A 16,776-nucleotide genomic window follows, 5' to 3' on the forward strand; every position below is an offset into this window, starting at 1 on the left:
GACCTGAGCCAAAATCAAGAGTCAGTTGCTTAATTGCCTGAGCCACTTAGGTGCCCCTTAGGCTTTTAAAAAAAGAAATACCATGTACATTTGGATGCTCAAATAAATGAATACATTTATATTAAAAAATAGATAAAATTAGATGAACATTGAAGAGTTCTATTGTTGGGATTATGATAAATTTTTCCACCTGGTTGAAATAAAATATGAATTTTACTACTCATGAAAAATAAGGTTTGACCACCTATGGCCATATCCACAATAATGCATATAGTGATCTTGTGGATTATCATTTTCATTATAAGGAACCCTTTAAAATATTGAATTAATTTTTATTATGGTGAATTTTTGTCTAGATTCTTTGTTGGCTACTTTATTTTGCATAGCACTACTGGTTAACATTATTAGATACATATTTCATAGAGCATCATATAATTTTAATGCTAAAATACAGTAAAAAAAAATCCCATTGCTTTTGTCTTTATTTACTTTCTTCCTGAATAATTTCACATTGATTAATATATAAACTTTTACAGAATACTTCTTCCATATTTTGATTCATCTTTTTATAAATATGACAATACATTCAAAGAAAACGGTGTGACAGATAATGTACTTCAGTGAAAATAACAAAAGAAAATAAAACAAAGGGTGCTTGTGACAAATATGACAGCTCTAACTTTCAAAGGAAAATGAAAGTAGGAGATTTGTCCTTGAAAACTGGTATTATGACCTTTTATTTTATAACCATTTACTTCATGTTTAATGAGAATATGGCATATTTTCTCTCAGGTTAGGGGAAAATAATAGCTTTAGACATTAGCTTTGACCCTCAAACTATAGAGGGGATATGAATAATGATGAAGCGGGGTAGAGAGCATTTTAAAATAGCCTACTATGTCTCAAATAGGGGCATTCAACTATTAGTGCTAAGAATAACTTCTATAACTTTGGGAAAGCTAGCATAGGTCATTTGCAAAAATGGACTAATTCATACTCTTAGAAGGTATTTTTTTTTTAATTTTGATATAAAATCTTCGGGCTACAAGAGACATGATAACATGTTAATCCGGACACAGGTTTTGCAGAAAACTGAGGCCTGGAGCCCTTAAGTTTCCCCAGCTATTTGCATAGAGAGCACCATGTGATATTCTCAGCTATGTCCTGTTACGTCCTTCTTCTTTCTTCTTCATGAGTTCTTCCCCACATCTCTGTTTGAAAAGAGTTGCTTGGGTAGAATATTTAGCTGGAGATCCACTCTTTTGTCTATACAGTGGTGCAAAAAGAACTTCTCTCACCTAAAATCCTATAATCCTTCAGTCATTTTGACAAAGATCACCCAATTAATATAAAATCTTTTTCTCTACTGGTTGAGTGAGACCTACCCCACGAAATGACAGCCATGGACCTCTTACCCAGAGGAAATGTTTAGCCTTAAAAGTACCCCCTACTTTTGGTGAATAAACCAACCCCCTCAAGAAAATCTTAGGTTAAGCTATAGATAGTATTTGTGGTTTCTGGTTATTTATTACTTCTGGGACTCAGCTTTTTTTGTTAAGGAAGCTAATGGTAGTAATTAATATTTTAAAGCAGTAATTGATATAAATTATAGCAACTATTTTAAAGGCAAAACATCTTCCCAAGACATAATGAAATTATGAGTACACATGAAAATTTCCTTTTTTTAAAGAAATAAAGTGCAAAAAAGACCACCTTAAATAGGTATATTACAACTAAAGTTATATTTTTAACAGTTAGGAATACAAGTATAAAATATGTAGATTAAATTAATTGTTCAATGAGTTACATCTTAGTTATTTCACTAGCAACATGACTTCAATTAGGAAATCAGAATTTTATAAAATTAGGCTAAACATTTCTACATGCATACATACATACATACAAATGCACACATTTTTATTGTATAGAAAGGTCACCTGCATCATAATAATCCTATTGGTAACATTGTGGGATAGATCAAACAGTTTTTATTTCTATTTGGCACATAAGGACAGTATAACAGTAATGTAAATTACTCTTCTAAATATTTCACAAGTGAATTTTAAACCAAAGGTGTTTCTGTTACATTCTCTTTTGATTCTGAGCTCCTTCCATGGTTGACAATTGTAACAATAATGAGTATTCTAATGACTTACTTTCAGTAAAGATTTCAAGTTGAAATGTAATTGCATTGTGTTTTATGTGCTCTGTTAATTTCTAATAACACCTCAAAAGAGATGAAGTGCCATAATTCTATCTAAAAGTATGTGTGAGGGGCACCTGGGTGGCTTAGTCTGTTAAGCTTCTGTCTTTGGCTTAGGTCATGATCTCAGGGTCCTGGGATTGAGCCCTGTGTCAAGCTCCCTGCTCAGTGAGGAGTCTGCTTCTCCCTCTCCCTTTTTTCCTCCCCCTGCTCATGTGTGCACTCTCTCTCTCTCTCTCTCTCTCTCTCTCTCTCTAATAAGTAAATTTATTGACGAACTTTAGAGGGGGTGGAGGAGCAGAGAAAGGGGGAGAAGAAGAGTTCCCATGATGTGGGGCTTGATCTCAGGACCCTGAGATCATGACCTGAGCCAAAGGCAGACACTTAACCTACAAAGCCACCCAAGTGCCCTTAAATTAAGAAAAATCTTTAAATAAGTAAATAAATAAAAGTATGTGTGAGGCAGTGAGAATCAAAAAAGTATTTATTGACATATGGTTTAGAAAATTAAATAAAGTAAACCACAAATTTCCTTCTATTATCACTACTAGACTTAATATTCTAATTTTCTAATTATTCCTAATTATCTTTATTTCCTTTAAATTGTCTCCACTTGTAGAATAAGGAAAGGTAAACATAAATGAAAAAGTGCACAACTTCAGCAATAAAAAGCATCTGCCTGAGAACAAAACACCTAGAGGGGCTTAGATGTCAACATTGTGGAAGTGGTATTATTGCTTAGGGAAGAAATGTGCACATCAGAAGAACTATGTGAATACTCTGTCTTAGTATGAGAACCATTTGTATTTTGTGGATCAGGAATTACCTTTAGAGGTTACTGTGTTTGGTCTCTGGAATCCATGCCAGTGATCTCCCTTGTTCATCATTTTGGCCTTCAGCCAGCAGAATCACCATAACTTGGGATCTTAGCGCAGAATCCCAGCTCCCAGCCCAGACCTGTTGAATCAGAATCTACATGTTAACAAGTTCCACAGTAACTGGCACACACATTCAAGGGTAAGAAGCCCTGAGCCCAGATCCTATTAACCTTCTCTACCTGTCTGCTGACTTATTCTCCATTTGTTTTTCCTCCAGGGCAGGAACACCTGGGCAGGCTTATGGATTCAGAACTTAATGGTCATCTATCTAAATGCCCTGTTGCACCTGTGAGGGGCCATGGCCAAGATCAAATCACATGCTATCTAACCCATCCCAGAATAGAGACAATGGACTAGATAATAGGAAATAGATTACTATACGGAAGCAGGTGATACTGTGCTTCCAGTCATGGTCATTGTATCACTCACTCCGTAGATGTGGCTCTAAAGAGTCAAAAGGCTGTTGCTGACACAGCAAGATACAGATATATAAGGTCATTGTGAGAAGGCAGGCACCACATTGACCTAATGGTGTCTGTGACTTAAAAAGGGGGGGCAGGGGTGCCTGGGTGGCTCAGTCGGTTAGGCATCTGCCTTTAGCTCAGTAGGTCTGAGTAGGTCTCCCTCCTCTGTGGGGAGCCTGCTTTCCCTATCCCTCTGCCACTCCCCCTGCTTGTGCTCTCTCTCTCTCTCTCTCTAATAAGTAAATTTTTAAAAAGTCTATATAAAGGACCAATTTTAGTAATAGATAATACAGTACAAATAAAAATACTGACCAAAAAAGCCTAATTCTCACAAATAAGTTCCAATGGCAGCTAATGCTTTCCTTAAACTTATCTTTGGCCTTTTATTAATGTGAACTCAACAAGAGTTTAATTTAGCTGTATTATACTTTCTTCCAGAACTCTAATTCCAGATTTTTATCATTTATTGGTGAAAACGTTGCGTTTGAAATTGGACTTCTATGTGCAAGTGGGCTGGGTTTCACATATACTGTTCATGATATTTACTGATCTGCTTACTAAGAGTGTATAATATAGGTACTAGAGACACATTGAGACAGAGCAAAAGAGAAAATATTTTTAAACTATTTTCTTACTATGTTCATGTTACCCAAAGTCTGGAAACTGAAAGTAAGTAACTTTTAACACAACAATATCTTTATTCAGAATGAATGCATAACAGTAGAGAGAATTTCTGAGAAAATAAAAGGTTTGATTTATCTCACTGATAACAATGACTGATAACTGAAATACTAATAGAGCATGTTTGTAGAAAAAGAGGTCCCTCTAAAGTATTAACTCTTAAAAATACAGATGAAAAACCTATCGAAGTTTTGATAATATTGACCATTTTCACAAAACAAATTTATATAATTTTATCTCAACTACACATTTCTAGACAACAGAAGACAACGTTATAATACTAATAAAATAATCAGTGATAACAATGGCACATGTATTGTGACACATGAAACTCACATGTAGATTAAGCTATGGAGAAGAATTGGCTCGTATGGTGAGTGAGAGGCTTACAGAAGCACTTATTACTGTGTCCTTCTAAAAGAGGCAGGCTGCCTTATGAAATAATCTATCCAGTTTTACAGTGACCTTAACAGGAAATTTGATATTAGAAGAGAGCCACTACATAGCCCTCATTTGGTCAGAGAGAAGGAATAGAAATACACAGACACATTTCTAGTTCTCTAAATTATGTTTATTAAATATTTTGCTCTGGAGCGCCTGGATGGCTAAGTTAGTTAAGCATCTGACTCTTGGTTTTGGCTCAGGCCATGATCTTCGGGTCCTGGGTTGGAGTCTTGCTTCCAGCTCAGTGTGGGGTCTGCTTATCCCTCTCCTTGTGCTCTTTCCCCAGCTCTCTCTCTCTTTCATAAATAAATAAAATCTTAAAAAGATATTTAGCTCTGATTGGTTCATACATGTGCATGTATACATACACACACAAATGTAAATATAATAAAAACACACATTTTTATTATTTTTGCCCTGCTACTATATTTGATTTCATTCCAATAAATTTTCAAATTCTACCCCAATTTTAATCTCATAGGGCTATGTAGTAGTGTTTCTTCTAAAATGATCTTGAGAGGGGCAGCTGGGTGGCTCAGTAGGTTAGGCATCTGCCTTCTGCTCAGGTCATGATCCCAGGATTCTAGGATCAAGACCCATGTGGGGCTCCCTGCTCAGTGGGTAGTCTGCTACTCCCTCCTCCTCTGCCTTTCCCCCTATTTGTGCTCTCACTCTCTCTCAAATAAATAAATATTTTTAAAAATTAAAAAATGATCTAGATACATATATATCTTATATAAATTGATTAATAATATATCATCTACTTGTATTTAAAATTATCATCAAAATATCTAATTTAAGAAAGTAAATTACTTTAGAAATTATAATACTTTGCCTCATAAGTTTAAATATCCAGTTCGAAACCAGACTGGCTAATTGACCAATAATTGGTCAACTACCTCTTTAATTATATGTAGTTGCTATCTTGTGTACACAAATAGTCATAGGTGACCAATACATACACATTAAAGAAGTAATCATTCTTAAAAATTAAATATTTTAAAATTTATGTTCTCCAAGGGCATGTGGATGCATAAAATTACAATTGACAAGCACAAAATATTTTATGTATTTTGAAGAAATTTTAATCACCCAGAAAAATGCTTTCTATATTATAATATAGATAGAATATGGAGCAATCATTACTCTCAAAATCTGATGTTTCTAAACATCCTGTTATATGAAAGCCCATTTGCCTGAAGAATGCCTCTCACCTTTAACACAGTGCCATCGCTTGTGGGATGGATGTCCTACCTAGTTGAACTCTGGACTGCTTTGATGTAATGGGATGTTAACAGAGACAGCTGACATAGTAAAAAGAGCTATTGCTACTACTAGTCAGGGTGTGATCTAGAGCAGTTACAGAGCAAATCTAAAATGGATAGCTTACAGAGAAAGGAAGAAGGAAATATGCTATTTAAGTTTCTCATACCTTATAGATAATGGCCTTCAGGACAAGAGAGAGACTTTCTAAAATTAGCATTTGTTTTTTGACATAACATAAATCAACCGAAAGTAGTAGAAACCTTTGTTACCATGTAGTTTACTGAAATTATAAAGCACCTCAAAACCACACTGATTACCAGACAAAAACCTTCTGTTTCCACAGATGCTAAGTACTTATTGATTTAGTTTTACCTGCTAGTGATCATTAAGGCCGGAAAAAAAAAAATGACCACAACACCATAAATCATTTTCATGCTGAAGCGTTGATTAAGTACCTATGTGCACATGAAGGCATTTGGTGAAAGGAGACAAGGAGAATCATGTAAAAATATGACCAGTGAGAGGATGTGATGATGAAAGAAAGAATTGATACAGCTGTGGGTTCCAGCCAAAATTATGGCTCGACACTCTCTGTGTGGGATCATCAAGTCTAATGGAAGAAGTGCAGGCACCCCCAGGTCTCTCAGTATGTGCTGTTCTCTGCTATGGGATTTATCTAAGCAGATTGTTAAGTTTGGTGTTACTTCAAAATGAGATCAGTCTTCAGTCTTCTGTGCCTCTCCATAGAAAATATTAGAAGTATATTTATTTTGAGTTTTTGGTCTTTTTTGGTTTCAGTTTTTTTATTTTAATAAATTGGCTAGAAAGTTAAAAAATATGAATGAGATGCAATTATTTTGTGTTGGTTTAGTATTGTCTTGGCTCTTAATCCTGAAGAGGGCATGGATTTATCTAGAATGTTCTGGCTCCCTCCTCCTTACAGGCAAGGAGAAGGTTCTGTGGAAATGATGATAATTGATCCGTTAAAATGAACAAGAAATTCATCTCAGTTTTTAAGGAAGTTAACATAACGTTCAAAACCATGAAAAATTGCAAAATGCCTTTCCAATGCTGTCCCTTACATGATTTCCCCTTAACAATCTGAGTCTAAAGGAGAACGACATGATTTCAAAGAAACCTCAGCTCTGCCCTCATCTTCAAAAGAGCCAGAGAGTGCTCACAAGGGCAAGTGCTTTTTCTTTCCACTCTGCACCTTCATTGGCAAGTGCAAGGGCCACACACCTTCCAGCTGATTGAAGCATAACAAAGCTAACTACCTGCTCCAAGAATCAGGCTCTGGCTCTGGGCTATAGCTCAGAACAGAAGTGATCTTTGCTGTACGGAAAGAAAGTTAAACAGATGCAATCTTCAGTGACAATCAAGAGAGACAACACTGATGTAGGAGAAAAAAAAAATTGTAAGGGCAAGCTGACATTCCAGCAACTGCACAGACACTGAACCCATAAACTAAATGAAGCATTAACAGGTTATACAATTTCAATTTGAGTTTGAGGATGAGTGAAACTTTTTGTACGGAAGACTCAAGGAAAAATATAGACCCAACGAAACATGGAAATCAAACTTTGGAGGCCTCTCTTTCACCCTCTTCAGAAATGGTTAAGAATTTGACTGTCCATGATCAACAGCTGTATGTGTCATGGGAAAAATATGGTAAGGATAAGTGTTTTACGTTTAAAAAATCAATGTCCTGACTCATGATTAAACCAAAGGAGTGAGTAGAATCACAATTTTCAGGCTTCTAAAACATATTACTGATTCAAAAAATTATTGGCAATAAAATACTTCTTTAGCTTATACATTAATTTGTTCACTTATTCATGCCCACTGTATGCCAGATACTATATTAGGCACTTATACATAAAGGTGATAAACACCTGTCCTTATAGTAAAAAAGCTATGGTTATAAAGAAGTATTAAAATAAGGAAACATCAGGAGACAACAAAGTAATAATAAGTTTTAATTATCATGTTTACCTATCTACAAGATGTTTTAAATTGCTAGACTATGTACCATGCCCATAGCAAAACTTAAAAGATTTTTAAAATCTCCTATTTAAAATGGCACGTATACTTTAAACTACAACACATATAAAAGTAGTCTGACAGGGCAGCCCTGGTGGCTCAGCGGTTTAGCGCCGCCTTCAGCCCGGGCCTGATCCTGGAGACCCCAGATCGAGTCCCATGTCAGGCTCCCTGCATGGAGCCTGCTTCTCCCTCTGCCTGTGTCTCTGCCTCTCTCTCTCTCTCTCTCTCTCTCTGTCTTTCATGAATAATAAATAAAATATTTTTAAAAATAGCCTGACATTCGAGGGTTCCCAAATAATTCTTCAAATGGCAAGGGTTCATTATATAATGGCCACAAGTGTTTTGTTTTGTTTTGTTTGTGCTAAACATCAACTCTTTTGAGTGAGGACACTTCACCTGGAGATGCCTGCATTGGTGAGGGGCTATCCTGCTGAGAGAGCAGAATATTGATCATGGGCAGGAAGCACTGGGTGATCCTCTTCCTGTAGATAATTTTGTGAAACCAAAAGATGTAAGTTTGGAGAAATCCAGACCAAGAAATGAAGTTGTCATTTTTCTGTTGACTGAGGACAGTACTAAGGCAGATTTTAAGAACACAACTAAAGGTAAAGAGCTTAGTTTTCAAGAGTAATTATATCAGCCTAACTTAAGTATGTAAGTTAACTTACCTTATACAAATTGGAATATGAAAAGTATCCATAGATGTAGAGCAGACTAAGGATATCTGCAAGAGGAAATCATTTTTGCCTTAAAAAGTAGGCTTGCACCAGATGAAATGAAAAGGTTTCTAAGAACCCAGAAAGTCAAACTAAATAAGCCTTCTTTTGAATCTTTTTGTCTTATACTATACTAGTTTCCATAGAGATTCCTTTTGTAAGCATCTGTTGCCAACATGGAGTAGGATGTGTTCAGCCCAGTGTTCTCCCTGGATGAGTGTGACATCAATGCTTGTTTTAGCTTCATATCAACACCCATTTTAGCTTTAAAATGGAAAACTCTAGCATTCAGCAAAACCTGGGAGACAGAAGGGGAGAGATTCTGAATTTGTTTGGAATATTTTACATACTCTTTTCATGCCAAGGAATGCTGCTCCAGGGTCTCGTTTATGCTTTCATAACCTCAATTCATTGTCAACTGACATCCAACTGATTATATAGCAACCACTCTACTGACAGACCTCTTACTGATCACTAATAGCATTCAAACTGACCAGTGTTATTTTATTTGAACTCTCATTATTATCATTTGACCCTGTTTGCCACTTCTTTTTTTGAAATTCTTCATTTACTTGGATAACACTATATCTTCTTGTTTTCCCTACTTCTAACAGAACTTTCTTTTTAAATATACTATCCCTAGGCATTCATTATAGCCTCTTCCCTCTAATTATTTGTACTCATTTGGGCAATTTTTGTACCTGACCAGTTCATACTTTTCCTTCAAGGGCCATGAAATACATCTTGGAAGACTTCCCTCTTTTGGTGCTCCAACTTGACACTGAATGACTGATGATTATTATTCCACTATAAGATTCCATATCATCATGTACAAACTTCTTAGTAAACCAAAGTGAATTATAATTTTCCACTAGTTGATTTTTCATGATCTTGTTTTTCTACCAGATTTTAAGCTTCTCGAGACAGGGGTCTCCATCGCATTCATCATTGTTTCCCACCTTATTCCCAGTTTTGTCAGAATGGCTGGATAAATTAGGTAATGTTTGTTAAATGGATGAATCAATTAAAAATGAATAAACTAACTTCAATTATTGCCAATTAAAGAGTGTGTGATCTTTCTCAAATACTTTGAGAATCTGAGAACTATTAGCATTTTCCATAAATTTTTGAGTAGAAAACAAGCATGATGACATATTTTATCAATATATTCTGCTCTGAGGCACATGGTTAAATATATATTTTTTCCTAGGAATGTGATTATATGCAAATGCACAGAAAATGTTTCCAACTATACCACTCATTGCATTTTATCTGCAGATCATGCTTCATGTTGATAAGGAATAACTCAGATGCAAATCTTTTACAGTTTCTGCACAAAACAACATGGATAAAGAACTAAGAAATGTATTGAATAGATCTCAATTACATATACCATACTGAAGCAAGAGTCCAATTGTCTAAAGCTTTTGAAGAAAAAAAAAAAGCTAAAACCAAACCAGTTAAAATACAGGGCACCTGTTTGTCAAATTAAAATAGGGGCAGGCTATAAACAAATGAGAGGTTTAGTTGGAAATATTTTTCATTGAAATACTGCATATTTCTTATTCTTTAAATCACTTGAAAAGGCAACAAATTTGTTCTTATCTGTGTCAGTAGAGAGGAACATTGATTGACACAGGTAATAGAAAGCCATACATAATGGCCAATTAAGCCAGCCATGTAAGGTGAGTGGAGCTCTAAGGTCCTGAGCCTGCAGAGTGCAACTAGGTAACAAGATATCCAGAAGGTGCATAACCTCGTGTTAATTAATTAATTAATTAATTAATTAGTTTTTAAAAGGCCTAGACCCTAATCACAATGCCTATAATTGAAATAGATAACATGCAGTTTTATTCCTAGGTGAAGTTCATAAATACTCATAGCTCATGAAAATAGTTGTAACCACTACATTGAAACTTACCCAGGTGACACTGGTTTCATGCAAGGGGGCTAAAGGTATGAGCAGATGAAAGAAGTTTACTTTATCATTTATTTTACAATAAATGGCAGAGGAAACATGATTCTGATTTGTTTTTTGGGATATATTTAGAGCACTGTATAAAATTCTCACAGTTGTTGTTGTTTTTTTTTTTTTCCAAAGGAAAATTCTACTTTTGATTATTCCCCAAATCCCAATGTAATGAATTGGTCAAAAAAGTTTCTTTAGTTGTGAAGAAGTACATACAAACAGAAAGGTACATATGAAAAGGAAGTGGACACAAGATAAGCAGTGCCAAGAAAGCAAAATTAAATCATCCAGTGCATTTCAGTGTTTCGGAGCAAGAACAAGGGGACCCCTGGGTGGCTCAGCAGTTTAGCACCTGCCTTTAGCCCAGGGCATGATCCTGGAGTCCTGGGATCGAGTCCCGCATCAGGCTCCCTGCGTGGAGCTTGCTTCTCCCTCTGCCTATGTCTCTGACTCTCTCTCTCTCTCTGTGTGTCTCTCATGAATAAATAAATAAAATCTTAAAAAAAAAAAGGAGCAAGAACATTTCTGGAGATGGCCTAGATGTAGGTGTAAGGGGAAAAATTAGTATGGAATGCTTAAGATTTCATGAGTGAGGATAGGGCTTGGAACATCCCTTCAGGAAGTACTTTTGATAACTTGTTGTGGCATCCTTGTTTACTAGAGTACTGACAGAGCTGTCTCAAGGAGAAAGTCAGCAAGCTAGGAGAAATCATAAATCAATCTAAGTGTGAACCCCTTCATTCTGTTCATCATCGTCCCTCTAACACACACACACACATTCTTATAGGCACCCTCAAACACATGCACAATGCTCAAAAAATAGTTGTGGAATGAATGAATGAATGAATGAATGAATGAATGAATGATGAATGAATGAATGAGTTAATGAAGTCATGTAAAAGATAGATGTACGCCAAGAATATCTGCTTGCTCTTCAATTTCAGGCAACCCACAGGGGCTACCAAGAGTTTAAAAAAAAAAGTGAGGCATTGGAAAGCATCCTAGGGAACAATATAAAGGTATCTGGAATGATTTTGTTCATCTTGGAAAAGTAATGTCTCCGGCAGGCCCCTATTTTGCCAAAGCTGATTGTTAAAAGACTAAGAGAAAGGAAAGTAATTAAAATAACACACATCATATTTCTGCCCTTTTATATTTTATAGCCTACTTTGGACACAGGACACAAACTTGAAGACAGTTATGTTACAACCAAGTTCAGGGGTCATTAGTCTCTTTTGTCAACCTGGGGTTGACTTACATTTTCTTTCATGTATACTCTGTGATGATTATTGCTCTCACCTGTTCTCATAAGGATTAGCTCTTAAGAGTGATCTCATGACTCTGAAAAACCCTATGAGGCTATTTCCAAGGGTTCTGTTACTGTTACCCTCATTCCAGACCAGAACCCCTTCTTCTGATGCCCATGGTCCCAAGAGGTGTCATATCCACTGAGTACAGCTTACCTCTTATGAACCCACAGTTGTCACCTCTCATGAACCCAACGTTGACCTCCCTCCTTTGAACAAAACTTAGAAGCATTCTTTTCTAAATTCTATGCTGTCCACAGTTAAAAATCATAGATTTAAAGAAATTGATCAGAGATAAAAAGGAAAGTATATTGCAGAAAAGCTTTATAATGGCTTTTAAATATGCGTACTGTCAGAGTCCAGAGCTTCTGACATACAGAAATGTTTAGGTTCACTTGCTTAGTCCTGTAGGCTGAGGAGGTGAATGGGAGATAGCGACTTCTGACATTCATTACATGGGAATTGAGTATTAATTTATTGTGGAGTTTTTCTAGGGGTAGGGAAAGAGAAATTAATTTTGAGTAGGTACTATCAGATACTATTAGGCTTTTAAAATATTATCTAATCCATATATATATTCACATAAATATGTATCTATCAATATTCATGGTGGTTTTTATTCAAAAACTAAAAAGTTTAAATAACCCCTATGTTCATCTACTGGTGGATGGATAAGCTAAAACGTGATATATCAATACGATGAAAGATTCTACATCCATGTAGAGGAAGGAAGTGCTGATGTGGGCTACAACGTGGATAGCCTTTGAATACATTCTGATAAACAAAGAAGTCAGACCCCAAAGGCTGGGTATTGTATAATTCCATCCATTTGAAATCTCTAGAATATGAAAATCCACAGATGCAAAAGGCAGATTAACAGTTGCCTACGGACACAGGGAGAGATGTGTTGGGAATTGCAAGGATTCTCCTTTGGGGTGATGGAAATGTACTGGAATTAGACAGAGTTAAGTATTGTACAACATTGAGAATGAACTAGAAACCAGTGAATCATAGACTTTAAAATGTTTAAAATGGTGAATCTTAGGTTATGTGAATTTTCTTAAAATAGTGGAATATTATGAACTAATCCAATATCCAATATAATGCTGTAAGGGCATTTTAAAGATAACTTTTAACATGAGAAAACCTGATGTCAGATAATTTAAATAATTTGTTCTTGAGCACTTCAAGGAAACAAAGTGCTGATTCCAAGCTATTTTACTCCCTTTATACCACAATGCTTCACTAGATGAATTTTAAACAGTTTCCTAGTAAATGGGTCAGTCAATAATATATGACAGAGGTAACTTTAAATATGTCCTTCCTCTATTTTCCATCAATATTTTCATAATCCATATTTACTTGAAATTGCCAAAGAATTCCTCCAGTTGGCTTCCATTGTGTTTTCTATTATTGTGTTTCAAGGTCCTCCAGGACCTTATCTGATAGATCTCTCTTTAAATTTCCCAAAGTGCATACTCAAGGCACACTACCGTACATATTTCTTATATGAAATAATGCTACTTTTTATCGATACACATTATTTTATTTTAAGGGTTTAATGATTCCCCTCCTTAACTGACTTCCTTTCACAGGATTTACATGACTCATGTTTTTTAAAAATATTTTTGTTTTATTTACCATAATCGAATGTTTCAAGATTTCAAACATTAGATTTTAATTTTCAGAACTCTTTCATAACTAAAAGTGACTCATGTCATCTGAACTTAGACCTATGTTTCTTTTTCTTAATGTAGTAAATCCGTTTGCAACCAAACACACACACAAGTGGGTTTTTTGTTTGTTTGTTTGTTTTTGTTTGTTTTTTTTTTGCACAAAGCCTCTCACTTCCAGATTCAGAAGATTCACTTGACCTTGGAAATGTGTTCTTTCTCCTGTTTAGCTCTTTGTAGAATAGGATAACATTGAGTTCCCAGGAAGCGATGGTAATGTCAAAAATTACAGCCTCATAAAAGCTTTAATTCTCACCATAAAAATAATATATAAAGTAGAGAACTATGAGGGTGCCTCGCATATTGCAATGTCAGGTTTAGGAGCACTACTATAAAATTTATAATACCTATCTATTTGATAGTGGGTAAGAGCGCAAGCAAGTGTTGCTTAAATATAGCTAGGTTATAAACAAGTGAATGCTTTGGGGAGAGAGAGTTTGGGGCATGTTTTGTGGTACAAATGAATGTTAAAGACCTGATGTTCAAAGACCCTGCTTCTTTAAGATGCCTCTCTAAAAATTAACATTTATCATTAAACCATAATGAGTCAAAATTATAAAATACGGCATTGTGTATGGATATAGGGAGGAGCGCGGAACTGTGATTAACTTAAAGATGTGAAGAAGAAAAATAGAAAAATGACTCTACTGAAAACACAGTTGGATTAGCATAAACAGAAATGGACAGAGCCAAGAGCCATCTGTAAATTCAGTGCACCACATACCAGGTGAGGCAGGATTAGCTCTGCCTGGCCAACAATTGGCCTCACATTCCAGGTTGTTTACAGGATCCTGATCCACTAGGATCCCTTCTCTACATCCCAATTCTAGCTGGAAGAGACTCTGTCTTCAAATTCTACCTGTACATTTAAAAAAATATTTTATTTATTTATTCATGAGACACACAGAGAGAAAGAGGCAGAGACACAGGCAGAGGGAAAAGCAGGCTCCCTGCTTGGAGCCCCATCGGGACTCGATCCCAGGACCCCGGAATTACACCCTGAGCCAAAAAGCAGACGCTCAACCACTGAGCCACCCAGGTGCCTCTGTCTGTGAATTTTTGGAACACCAGACCAGGGTTTGAAAGTGCATGATGGCAAACAGGCAGGCTGGGTGGTCCCTGGTGCCTTCGTGTGGGCACCTGTCCCCCACATGGGGAGAATGACCGCTTCCTTGTAGTCCATTCAGCAGCAATGACTGGACTGGCGCTTTATCGATAGGCATCTTTGGTGTTTTTTTTTATATTTTGTTTTTTTTAAAATACTTTTGCTATTTTTAAACAATCTGTTTTGGACAGGATAATTATAAAAGCGAACTGTTTTGTTTTGGGGTGGGAATTGTCTGCTACTTGTGAGTTTTCCTTTCTTACCCGCATCATTTTGCTTTCTGCAATGAAATACTTCACTAGGAGAAATTTTCTTTTTATTCTGCCTATCTTCTATTCTCTCTACTATTTTGAAACTGTTTTCCTCAACTAATGTTCCTATTCATGTTATCTGTGCCCCAGCTCCCCGTGCCACCTCTGCAGCAGTTCAGGTACCTCAGGGAACTGACCATAAAAAACTCTTTAATATTCCTCAGGTGGGTGTCACTTCAAAAGACAAAGAAAAACCCCAAACTAATTTTTCTTATTTGGGTTTTATTAGGGGAAAAACAAAAACAAAAACAAAAAAAAAACCTATGACCCAATCTAGTCAAAGAAACTTCTGGAAATTTTCTGAATATTTTGGGAAAAACTTTCTTCATTCTTGTGAGAGGACCTCTTTATCTCTCCTTGTGTTCACAAACAAGAGGGCTTGCATTTCATTTGGCTTCTGTAGGCCATCCCTCAACAAGCATGGGGACTAGGGTAAGATGAAGTCACCCATGTGGATGCAGAGCAAAATAAATCTGGAACCAAGATGACTTCATTAAGCCACTGAATCAATAAAACCCAGTCTTGTCTTTAGAGCTGTATATCCTCATAAAAATAATTATTTTTCATCTTTTCAAAGCCAGTTTGAATCTGATTCTCTGTCCCATGCTCCAATAGCATATGGTCTGACATACACATGTTCATATTTATCTTATATCTTAATAAATCTTACATGTTCTGTAACATTAAATAGTTAAAACATTATACCTAATTACTTGGATGATCAGAATTTTTTTTTTTTTTTTATTTTAGAGCATCTGGTTGGCTCTTGTTCTGCACAGCCAGTCTCTAGGCTTTTTCTCAGCATGTTTTGCCCTGTTAACAACTATACACTGGGGAACTAGCTGCTTTTTTTGCCATGTTATATTCTTCCAGAGTGTGGTATCCTAGCGCTCACCATCTTGAGCCTTACCACGGTCCCACTGATTTAATATTTAATGTCACAAACAGTTTTTTTAGTATATTCTATCACTGGGTTTAGCACAACATACTGAATGAATAGATGATGTTGTCTTCCAGGAGTTTGCAGTCTGATGAAAGATGATGCTATCATGGCTTCACGGCATTGTTGGATGGCATACCACTTACTCTTCCCCAGAATACCACAGAAACGAAACAATGTGAAATGAAAGCAAAATGAAAAAGAAAATCTTACAGTAAAATAAGCCAAGTATATTAACTGTAAATTTCATCCTCTGCAAAGAAACAGATAAATGATGGCTTTCCCAGTCTACCAAAATTATGGAGAGTTAGAGCCTCTTCTGGCAGAGCTGAGGATTCATAGGAACATCGTTTGCTTCACAGAACTGGGCATTGGAGAAGCCCTTCTCCCCGTGCACCTGGGTGCAGGTTTAATATGCTGCTGAGTTCTTGTTTTGCACGGGAAGGCAGTCACGAAACACATGCCATCGCGAACACCTGCTCTCTAGCCATACGAATATTTTTGAACACTGCAAAAAATAGGCAGAGAGTAGGTGCAGATACAATTATTGCTACAGATTTGTAATTTTTGAAGGAAAATTGCAGCTTTCGCTACTGCTATCTAAATTTAGACGAATGAGAGCAAAATCAGCAAAGTAAGTTTTTGATGTATATATGTATAAATTAAGACTTTGCAACAGAATCAAGGTTTGCCAGTATTATCCCTTTTTTAAA

The sequence above is a fragment of the Vulpes lagopus genome, chromosome 24 (genome assembly GCF_018345385.1).
Source record: "Vulpes lagopus strain Blue_001 chromosome 24, ASM1834538v1, whole genome shotgun sequence".
In the NCBI taxonomy this organism is placed as follows: Eukaryota; Metazoa; Chordata; class Mammalia; order Carnivora; family Canidae; genus Vulpes; species Vulpes lagopus.